The 12,192-nt window shown below is 38.7% G+C and overlaps 1 protein-coding gene across 15 annotated transcripts in view; it reads right to left on the bottom strand.

Moving 5' to 3' along the window:
• Positions 1-11,702, bottom strand: part of CCDC73 (coiled-coil domain containing 73) — a 67,268-nt gene extending 55,566 nt beyond the window's left edge. For 7 of the 15 annotated variants that reach the window (XM_017826980.1, XM_017826990.1, XM_017826987.1 and 4 more), the window contains exons 1-2: positions 8,856-9,186; positions 4,898-4,944 (exon numbers count right to left, since the gene is read on the bottom strand). The gene's annotated coding sequence lies outside the window, so the exon portion shown is untranslated. Of the gene's footprint in view, positions 1-4,897; positions 4,945-6,057; positions 6,141-6,661; positions 6,706-6,763; positions 7,150-8,855; positions 9,187-10,517 lie in introns of those variants that run through there. The other 8 variants (XM_017826981.1, XM_017826988.1, XM_017826992.1 and 5 more) reach the window with 5 other exon arrangements.
• Positions 11,703-12,192: the final 490 nt, after the last annotated feature.

Below are 12,192 nucleotides of genomic sequence, written 5' to 3'. Positions count from 1 at the left end.
ACAAATCTAATAAAAATGCTCATATTATGCCCAATAGATTAGGCAGAGAGCCATTTGATTTCACTTTCACTCATCCTATATTTTGATCTGAAGAGGACACTTTTGCAAATATGACACGTGCTCTAATTCCATTGCTGTCAGGTGACATTACAGGTTTGGAGTTGGGCAATCCTAAAGTGATGGATTTCTACAAGACAGTGTTGGTACCACATGGAGAATCCTGGTAGCCTGTGTTAATAAGGGGGAAAAAAAAAAAGTGCCTGTGAAAAACCTGGCTCAGAAAAAGGATCCATCCCACAAAGGCAGGTGCACTTGAAGAAGTGAACTTCAGCTATGAAATAATCTCTATTCAGGTCAGCCAGTAGAAGAATGTACATTAACTGATACACACCGGGGCTTCTGATTTTTCCTTCCCATCACAGAAGCAATCTGAGAATTATTTTCTCAAGGGGATGTTTTCAAACCAAGGCTGAGGGACAGAAGAAAAAGGGCCTCAGGCATCCATGGGCTTTCTCTCAGCTCAGTGATCCCAGCAGGAGCACCTGACAAACAAGGCTTCCCCTCCCTAAGCCGTAAGTGAGGATAAACACCTTCCCTCTTTCCTGAGCGAAGCTCATTGAGTCTTCCCCCATCCCTTCATCCTGACAGTACTATTTTCTCACGGGCAATTTGGACTCAGGCAGCTTTTCCAAAACTGCAACAAAAATGCTTCCCAGCCTACTGCTGGAATCTGCAAGGAACAGTGTGTGTTAGACACACTCCCTCCTGCCCTCCTCGGAATTCAGCGCCAGACACCTCCGTGGGCTCTACCACCACTGAGAGATCAAAGAACTGAGTCACCTGCACACAGGTTTGCTTGGCTAGAAACTAAAACACACAAAATATAACAATAAGGTTACAAAATACTTTAAAATCCCTACCAGACTGATAAAATGCCTACTTTCGATATCACACGTCAGTACAATCCTCTAGAGCCACGGCAGAGGTACGTGATAAATAATAAATGCCCTTCATCACAGAAAATTTAAAAAAATTCTCGTGTAATCAAAAGATATTTCCAAAGAGATGCAATTTTACTTTAGCAATTGGTGTTTGTCAGAATACCTGTAAAATAATTAGAAAAAAAAATCTGAAGCATATATATGATAACCGTCTGAAAATGAAAGATTGAAGCGCCTATTTTGAAGCATTTACTATATTTGCTTTCCTATTATTTGCTTTATGTTTAACAAAATAAGGACAAAAATTACTTTTTAAAAAGCACATTAAAAAAAATCCATTTTAACACATTTTTAAGTGTTATAAAGGGCTTTATATCTTTGAAAAGCACTTATTAAAAATTACATCTTAAATACCCTACACTAGAAAGTAAGTTAGCCTATAAGCCTGATAGGGGTCAGGGTAATAACACAGAATGAACAAATTACACTGTCATTCCACTTAAATTATTTAAGTTATTTAATTTGACCTGTAGATAGTCTCTTGTCTTCTCATCATGCCTGACTTTTAAGTGGGAGGTCTTCATTCATGATGATCCTTTAATGGAAGCAAAGCTTTCTCCATTTAACCCATGGTGTTATCAATCATGTACAGGGATAAATGAGGCTGTAAGATTTTGCCAGTATCACAAATGACACTGTGACCCGAGGCCAACATCTTTATTTGCTTCTCCAGTGATTCACTTCAGCAGATATTAACCAATTTTATAATCCATGAAAGGCAAAATTAAAGGACACCATCCATAAAACAGAATAATTCCTATCAGCAACAAAGTGATGTCTGTATTATCTTATAAATTATATGGCCATACAGTGTGGTAATGTAATGAAGTAAAGATGGTAATAATCAAATGCCTAGGGCAAATGCTAATATGCATTTAATCACACAGCATGAAGCCATTTGTCACTACAGTTGAATGCATGTGTACATAAAATACATGAGTCACGTCCTTATTGTTATAGTATAACAGCAGCAATTTCACACTATCATTTTACCACAATAACAACTGCAGGCTTGGATATTAACTAAGGCATTCAGATGCCCCAAGTGCAACTGAGAGCAATATCTTAAAAAAAAAAACTATTTGGAAATACGGTCCCCCTGCTATTTCACTTCACACATTCCAATATTGCATGTGTGCAGAATTCCATAATATTTCTCTACAAAACCCCCCTCAGGTAAATCGTTGCAACACCCCAAGTTTCTTTTTAGAAACGGGGTAATTTATGGCATTTCAGCATAGGCTGGATCAATTTTTAAGCACGTATCAACCTTGGTAATTAATCATTGATTTTTGTTTGTTTGTTTATCAGTACTTACATACACACAAGAAGGAGGCAAAACATCTGCCCTAAAATAATCCAAGGTGTTTGCAAACGCTGCCTCCAGAAAAATTACACTGAAGCAGAAGGATTAAATCTGTGCTTGGTGAAGCTCAGGAATGAAATTATTATTGGACAAACTTTACCTGCTTAAGTTCAGTAACTTCTGATCAAAGGGATGGCCGTAAAAATATGTCTGTCCCCACAAGATGCAGAATGGGGAATATGAATGAACTCTATCACCTCTGTGTTTCGGGTGCAGCCCACTAAAACTGACTTCTTACCTGCAAGAAACATTTCTACAACTGTTTGGGGAAAAAAGGACAAAAGTACTGCAGTACAACTGTACAAAACCGCAATAAATTCATCCAGGTACACAGGGCACCTAATACACCCACAGACAGTTGTGTCCACTCAAGAGCTGGAATTTAAATCTAAATATGATGAGTTACTGTATTTTCAAGATGTTAGTCCTGCTGTGGAACCATCAAGTCAGATTGCAGTTCAACAATCATGCTTCAGATTTTTGTCATGTTAAACTGAAGAGCATAGAACACTGTTTGCTTTTAAATAAAATTATTTTGAAAAATATTTACACACAGAAATGGCATAGTATGACTGAGTTTTATACGAGATGACATAAGTATTATAAATAAATAATCACCCTACTCAGGAGAAAGTTACCTTTATGACCATTAAAGACCAAAATACATTTAGAGGCACTGTGTGGTTCATAAAAACACAAGACAATAAGTCTCACACACATTTACACTTTCCAAGGAAATGTCTTTTTTATACTGTTCAAACGTCTTCCTTTATTGCAGAGAACTAAAACCAGATTTTACTACAACCCACTGTTATCTTCAAAAAAATAAAGACCAGATAAATCCTTAAGTTCAATTACAATTTTCTGAAGTTATAGCTTACACAATAAGTTTAGGGATCAGAAAACAAGCAGCCAGTTGTACCAAAGGCGTCTAAAAGCCCAGACTCCAGGATTCTGCCAGGAAAAGCTCACCAGAAAAAAAAAACGTGAAAGCAAAAGCAGGTGTTCATCCTTTTCCAGATTCCACACATCATGTCTGTCTCACACCTTGGCTGCAAAAGCCAGGTGGGATTCCTGGTAAGATTCCTGGGTAAGAAGATCTCCTGGTACACAGTGCCCTAAAATGTGGACTATAAGACAACTTGGTACGTTGCCCATGTAAAGGCAACTGCAGAAAAGAAATCCAGAATAAGCTACATTTTTTAAGAACCATTGACTTGCTAAGAACCCAAATGTAAAGGTGGCCTAACACCTATTTTGCCCATCTTAAATTTCTTGGGATCACTTTGAATAAAAAAAAAATGATTTTTGAAGACAGCACTCTCCCTATCACAATTGGCTTTTTTTTATATATACATACTTCAGATTCAGACATTCTTCTGCAGGTAGGCTTATTTATTTTCAAACTTTTACAGGCTGAAAAATATTGTATGCAGTTATGTTCAATTGTGCCTTAATTCATTTTTCAATTTAGGGATTTATAGATAAATGTTATTTTTCATTTTCTCCTACATCCTCCAACAAGAGTTATACCGTCTTTTTTTAGAAAAACAGCTATTTGTGTACACCAGACATCACCCAAACTCAACCAACACAGTGAATTTTCCCACCCAGAATCCATCTGTACAGGTCCAGAAGCGCAACTCTTGAATCAAATTTCAAAAAATCCCAAATTTTTCAGTTTTCAAAAATGTACTGTCAACCTCATAAGACAATTTCTTTCTAAAAGCTAAGATCAATACACAAATATATTGGTTTTCATTTACAAACAATTATGTTCTCCTTCAAAACAGAATATCGAGATGGAGACTTTTAAAGACTCAAAACCATAAGACAATAAAAATCTGATATTTGTATTTCTGTAGTGGTGATATTAAATCAAAAATCATTTGGAGGAGGGATGAGGCAGGCTCGTGGTTTTTGAATGCAGAAAATTATATTACTTATTGAAATTTCACAGCAAATCAAGTAGTACTGCCAATGCAAAGTACTAATTTTAAAGGACAGCCTTATACTAATTTTCATTCTAAATAAATATTGATTTTTACTAAAGTTCCATGGGATTTCCTCTTATTCATACATTACATAAGCACACATAATGAAAGAATAGCTGTCCTAGGTTGGGTAGAAGGTCCTTCTACCTCTCTATTCATCTAAAACAAACAAAAACCCAGTTATAATTCTCTTCTACTGAATTAAAGTGAACAGGAATTCTTCTCCTTGACCTTGCAACTACAGGATTTTTAAATGAGCCAAGAGCACAGATTTGGATCGTGTGCTGCTTTTTATACTGTGGGAATCAAGTACAACATTACCATTGGTGTGCAATTTGGACAATACACCTTTGAACACTGGTGGAACCAGATTGGTTCTTCCAGGCTTTTCTGGAGAACATTCCCCATCCCTTTACTAATGGATTAATCATCATCATCATCACACTTTGCTGTGCCTACTCTCTCAGTAAGTGGCCCTATCTACCCTTTTTTGTGCTCTTTCCCGAAGTTTGAGGTTACACTTTTTTTTAGCTTACCTTAGCAACACAGGGCAGAATTGTCTAGAGGACTCGTGGCAGGAATTCTGAAACAGGGCATAAAACATAAAGCCTGTTACCAAAGAAAGCAAAGACGTTGTTCTTTGCCACTCTAACAGTTGAATACTTAAAATAACAGACTTATTCCTGACAGTACATATCCTACACTTCAGCTCATCTTAGCCAAGGAAGAGATTTGTGAATGTGCTTCTTATTTTCCAAAGACAGAACAATCACAGTCACATCAAACTGCCCTTATCTATGGAACCAGCAGTTTCTGGTCTAAATTCAATGGCATTTGTTTAACTTCTCGATAAGTGTAGAGATTTTAATTGTGGAAGCTCTGCACCTTTTCTACAGTTACCTTTGTCAAAGCCTGGGAAAGTATCATGTCCTGTCCATGTGGAAACCAATGTTACCTCCACGAGACAGCACAAGAACTCTCCTCAAAAACGTTTAGGATCTTTGCTGACAAAACCATCATTAGTCACCAGAAATCTGAAACAACCTGGTTGGTGACATATCACCTTCCAAAGTTTCAGAGTTTTATTAAACTGTGGGAAAAGTATTGGATAAAGAACTCTCCACTGTTAGAACCCCCAGGTTTTCTTTGTCAAGAAGCAATTGGTCTCGTTTGGTTGTTTACTTCTACTAGTTTGCCTGGAAGGTTTTAGTTGCGTTTTTTCCTCTTTTTTTCCCTCTTTTTTTTCCTCCACATTTCCAAATCTGTTTCAACACGTTAATGAACTGTTAAGGAGTGCAGGTAAGTTAATTATTATAAAATACAGTGATATGGTTAGCATCTTCATCTGTCTTTCATACCCAGTTAAATAAACCAGCTAAGCTTGTTATATGGACACTCATCATATGATGCCAAAAAAACAACAACAAAAAAAAGAACAAAAAAGAAGGAAAGCTGAGAAGACCAAACTGATGACCCAGAAAGCATATGGGAAAGTCCCCTTGGGAGTCTTTTTTATTCAATCAGCAATACTTCATTTTGATGTGATAGTAAGTGTTTCAAGCAATTATTGCAGTGCTCCAATTCAGCTTTTTAGATCATAACCCAGTAAAGATTACTCCCATCAAATACAGAGGTCTAGGAAACATAACTTGAAAAGGCATGTTTTGTCAGTTCTTCCAGAGTCTGTATTAGCTACCTGTTGGATTCTGGATGAAATTCAGGAGATTGGAGCTGCTTCTTCAAGTACTACGTTGCTTGGAATCTGAATTTTTCCTACTACTAAATAAGAGGTTGCCTTCAGTAATTTGAATTCTTTTGATGAAAATACATAACCTTTCACAAGCTAGCCAGCCCAAGCATGTCCCAAAAATGGGTGATATAAAATTTTCATGTCATGTTAGTTGGTTAGTAGGGCTAACACATAAACACATTATCAAGATCCTTACTTTCTGTAATCAAAAATAACTACAAAATATATTGTGTCTTTTATAGGGCAATACTATGGTAAGACCACAGATAATAACTGAAGGTGTTTTCAACCACAAGTAAAAATACTATTAAGAAACTAGGAAAAAAAAGATAACTCATTTCAGCTCAAATTAAAAGAGGAAACTATATGAGCTGCACTCTAATTAAGACTGCAAAATTGTTCTCTACTTATAACATGTTTGTATGTGGGATTAAATTCTCCTTCTCCCTAACCTTTCAATCCTAATATTTTTCAATATTTAATCAGCATCCCGTTAGCTATTAGCATAGAGGCATTAGCTGCTGAAGGTATTAACAGAACATAGATTTACCCAAATTTTACTGGCACAGAAAAAGCCAGAGGAGTTTTAGCGAGACGAAAAGCCGTTTATGCCCGTTTTAAACACCATACTGCCACCTAGTCGACAACCTACCGAACTGTGCCGTCCTCCATGCCCCGTAATCGCAGCTAAAGCCATGGAACAGAAATCGAAGCGTTTCCCAAACGCACGTCTGTGCAAGGACTAAGGTTTTAGAAGCAATGAGAGCCCCAATTAATCTCCCCGTCCAGCAGCAGCACTCTGCCAGCACAAAGCAAGCAGAACTGCAGCTTTCAGAGCTCATTCACATGTGATCCACTGCAAAAAATATGGATTTATTCAGGTAGCATTCCCATCTGGCAGCTGCTACTTGCTCGTGGTTGTAGTCGAGAAACATCTACACCAAGTGTAGAACAAGGAAATAAATAGACACGGTACCATCAATTAAGGGATCAGTCCCAAAAAATATGATATGAACGTTCAAAATATTCTCGCTGAGGAATGAAGAAAACCATCCCCATAGACGAGAAATATAAAGACCTGTGAAATTTAGTTTTATCAGTTCAGGGAGGCTGACTGCATCACTCAGAACCACACTGAGCTGTGGAGGGTTTCTTACATGACAGTCTCATTAAGGGGAATAAATTGCTCTCTTGCCTAAATCTAATCCAAAAGATTAGGGACACAGATGCAGGAGGAGCAAACAATCTCCTGTGTCAGCAAGTTCACTCACTGCTGATATGGAACCTCTTTCCAACATTTTGGAAGTATCCATGTTATATCCAGAAAAAAAATTATTTCCCTGAAGGCTGGTTTGTTTCTTTTTTTTTCTTCCCTCTTCCTTTTAAAGGTGTCTGACAAGAAGTACCACTTTTTCCTCTACAAACCATTCCTCAACTAATTAAATATTTTGGTATCCCTATGGCAAAGATTCAAAAGGAACTCAATTATTATCTCAGTGGGGCATAACATATGAAAATCGTTTATTTGCTGCCTGAGCATCATAGATAATGTTAATACTAGTGACCAAAGAAAATCCTCTCTCATCATAGGAACGACTTCCTAATTCTATATGTGTGCATCTAGCTCTCGTTTAGAGTAAGGACATCTCTGCAGCACCGGGTTTGGAACAGCTCCCACAGGAGATCAGGAACGGCAGGAGAAGGCAAGGAACAGCCTTGTAACCAGAACACAAAGTTTTATATCTCCTGCTCACGCCACAGCGCCCCCAAAACTCCAGAACAACAGAGACTGCAAGAAAGCGGGCAGGGGTTCTCCTCCCTCTTTGGGTACCCAACCTAATATATCAGTGGGTACAGCACTTTTGCAGGACAGAATGCATGAGCTTCCTGTAAAGAGCATTAGAAGACCACAGTGATAAAAAATTGAATTCAAAAGACATAGGAAACCAAAAAACAGCAACACTTTAAAGATGACACAAACACACTGAACACGTACTTTTAGAGCTTTTTTTCCTGTTAGCCTTTACCATGAACATGAGGCACACAACTGAGATCTTGCTCAAAATACTCAATAAATGTGGATGTTTTACATATTTGTAGGAATTCCTGAGTGAATGGCAAATTTAAACTTTCCTACTGAGAAAAATTTTGCAGCTCGAAGCACTCTACTGTTGGCTACACGCTATTTTTTCAGCTAAAAAAATACATTACCATGGTTATGGCAACTGGCACTGGGGCATCCAAGGAAACTAAACCAGAAAGGGCACCAGGGTTTCAAACCAGGGCTGGAACATGGGGGAAACCAGACACAAGCAATGAATGGAATGAGCATCAAGTGAACTGTGTGAGGATACACAGGCAAGGAGAGGTTCATAGGGAAAGCAGGAGAAACTTTCCCGTACTTTCTGGTCCATCTGGATTCAGAACAGCCTTGGAAGAGGTGCTGACAGAGATGTTAATGCAGTTAACGCACTAATGGAGTTTTCTCACAGACCTGTGGCAGGACAAAACATTTCATATGCCACGAATCAAGCAGCCTGACTAGATCAAATAAGTATTTCCAGACTTTGGAATGGGCACTGCATAAACAATCCATACGAAAAACAAGAGACTAAGCCCTACATATTAAAAATAAGGAAAGAGACACCGCTCTCTCCAGGACAGGCCCAAGAGCGTGGCGGCTTCCTGTGCTCAGCTGGAAAACCACCTTTTTAAAAAAATCCAAACCACACACACACACACACCTTGTTTCGCCCAATTTCACCGGAGTAGAGGTTCCAGCAGGAACAGCACCGACACCTTACCCAGCTCTGCAGGGCAGCAGCTGCGGCTCCAGGGCAGAAACGGGGCCGCGCCCCCTTAGGGAGCCGGCGGAGCACGGGCAGAGACAGCAACACGCCCGTAACGCAGCTAATTTCACTTTGCTCCCACCACACAAAACCAGAACACTTCACGCTTTCCCCTCCGAAGTGTAAATCTCCCTGGAAACCAGACGTATTTCCAAGCACCCGCCCCCTTCCCAGGCCCGACCGCGGCCGCCCTCAAGCCCAAGGCGCCCTGAGGGAGCGCAAGGAGGTGGGACAGCGACAGGGCGGGAAGGCTCGGGGAGGACACCGTGAGGGCAGAAAGGCTTTGGGGCTGGCACCATGAGGGCAGAAAGGCTTGGGACAGGCACAGTGAGGGCAGAAAGGCTTGGGACAGGCACAGTGAGGGCAGAAAGGCTTGGGACAGGCACAGTGAGGGCAGAAAGGCTTGGGACAGGCACAGTGAGGGCAGAAGGGCTTTGGGCTGTCACCATGAGGGTGGAAAGGCTTTGGGGCAGACGCCGTGAGAGGAGAAGGGCTTGGGGCCGACACCCTCAGGGCAGAAGGGCTCTGTGCTGGGCACGCTCATAATGTAGCAAGGCACAGAAATACAGTTAATATACCCCAAATCCTTTGCTCTCTGCTGACACCATGTAAATTCATTTTAAAGTGAAAGGAACCCAGAAGACAGTCTGGGTTTTGAGACATACCAGATACCGTTTGTCCTCATCCCATATGTAGTTCTTTGTGTATGAGTATTTTACTACAAGCTTTGTACTATTTTTCCCCGGAGATTTGATTGTATTGTTTTGGCTTTTTTTTCTTTTTTTCTTTTTGCACAAAAAAATTAGATTTCTCTATTTCATTTTAAACCGTAACAATATTATTTGGTTTTTATGGCTAGTTAAAGCACACATGACACTAAGGAGAAGGAATATTCCCAAGAAGGCTTATTCCAGTAATGCCAGAAAGCTGCAGTGACACTGACCCTCCGGAACGCTCCATGTGCCGATGTAACACTGGATGTCCTTTTCAATACATGGTCAAGTTAATCCTCATGAGTCAGAGTCCCAGGGTTTGTCTATCACAAATGGACTTTACAGATGTATGACAACAAAAATCCTCAGCTAACACACACAAGGCTTCAGCTGGTGGAGCAGCTGAGCAGTGGGTTGGTTGAGAATGTTTTTTCCCCATAGGTCATGGCTTTTTTGAGTATTACTGGATGACTACTGGAAATACACAACTGGAATATATTATCTGTTCAGGAAGATCTGCCAGGGAATCTTCACTTTTCAATGGAATTGATCTTTTATTTACACAAATACTTAGTTGGACTGAAGAATCTAATCAACCCTCCTCTCTCACTGACTTCAAGATAAATAGAACCAAATAACACAAGCATAACACATTAAATACAACTGAATCATTTAAAGATCAGACAGTATAAAATGGTTTGTCCAACTCTGCTTTGCAATATTCATACAAAATGCTAAGAGAATTAAAACTGGAAATACTATATCCAGCACTATATATGAAGTACCACAGCATTTTAAAGTTTCATTAAGAACAGTTTCAAAATTGTACGCTGTTAGTTCTTACCTATGTGGCAACCACAGTGTCATCTTGTGAATTTATCAACTAAGCAGTTCTCTGCCAAACTTAACATTCATCTTTATAATTGTCTTCATGTCATTAATTAATCAATGCTGAACTGCTGCATGGAAGAAGACCTAGATATAAGAGGAATAAAGGGGATACAAAGTCATACAAGTCAGGCAAAGTATAATAGGAGTACAATGTGCTATAATGAAAAGGTATGCAGGAACTTTTTTATCAAGGGTTTACATTTAACGTGGAATGCAAGCTGAAGTCATCCAATAACTGGCTATTAGGATTCATTACTTTTGCTTGATCAAACATGAAAGAGGCAAAAATAAATGGGATGAAGAACATGAGAAATAAATGGGTTTCCAGTAACTATTTCATTTCCCGGACAATAGGGAATAAAACTAACTTGCAGAAATGTATGTCCTATCTTCAAAGAAAACAAATTTGAAGATACTCTCTATGCTGAAATTCAAATATAAATGTACAAAAAAGTTACTTGTTTTTAACTCAAGATTGTTTGCATTTCACCTGGATTACTGCCTTCAACAACAGCATGAACTTCCACAAAAGCATCATTTCTGCATCTTGCATGCTGTGTTTTCAAGAAAGTTGATAGCAAATAGTTATGTATACTTAGTGTTACAAATAAATCACATTTTATGGAAAAATAACATAGTCACTGTGGAATGAGTTGCCTTTTCCCCCTCCGAAATCCAATGATTTACTTGGCAAATCCAAAGATATTTCTTTGAAACAATGATACCTGGAAATGTAATATTTTCCGAAGTGCAAGTCAGAAAGCATTCTTCTGCAGAAGTTTGGAAATGGGTAATCTAGATCTGCTAGACGGGGACATAATTTGGACTGTCACCAGTAACATGAGACTTATTCCTGCCAAGGCCACAGCTGGAAGCTGTGTAAGGAACAGAGCAGAGGGTTGACCTTCCTACTGGAGTTTATAGACAGTGCTACAAATGAAAACACATCAGCACATATTGGCCAGGGCTGCTGCTGGAAATCACGATGTTTGTGATTCAGCACAGCACTCCAGTCTTCCAAATACATTTGGCAGTCTCAGTGGATTGACATACTAAGTGAACCTTTATCACTGCTCTGATGGTTTTCACCAGGAATTCCAAATGTTAATCGTGCAAAGGTATACTTAAAAAAAGAAAAAATCCCTTTCTGAAGGAAAAACAAGTTAATTTTAAAATATTCAGTGTCATCTCAAATCTGCATCCATCTACTGTAAATACTTGCTTTAGATCATGTGCCCATGTTTTAAGCACAATGTGTACTTGATAAGGAAATATGCCAATCACACGCTATGTTTCAATAAATGCCTTTTCTTTCTCAGCAGATGCTATTGCTAGATTTAACCCAAATTCAGTTAAGTTATACTTAAAACTGACAGTATCATTGTTAACGTGAGATATTTCATAAAACAGTAATGTGACATTCATTTAGCAATTTTGGAATCCATCAAGTCATATTTTTAGAAAGTGATATTTGCAGTTATATCCATTTGTGTTGCACTGGTTAATTTGTTTTAAAGTTCCTTATGTACAAACTTATCCCTCTGAGGTAATTTGAACATAGTACACTAAAGGAAAATATTAACTCTGTGTTTTCACTTCAGGTTGTTTTAAAATTAGAGCATGGAACC

Source organism: Lepidothrix coronata, unplaced genomic scaffold, assembly GCF_001604755.1.
Source record: "Lepidothrix coronata isolate B3197 unplaced genomic scaffold, Lepidothrix_coronata-1.0 Scaffold133, whole genome shotgun sequence".
NCBI lineage: Eukaryota > Metazoa > Chordata > Aves > Passeriformes > Pipridae > Lepidothrix > Lepidothrix coronata.
This window is presented reverse-complemented; position numbering and strand designations above follow the sequence as displayed.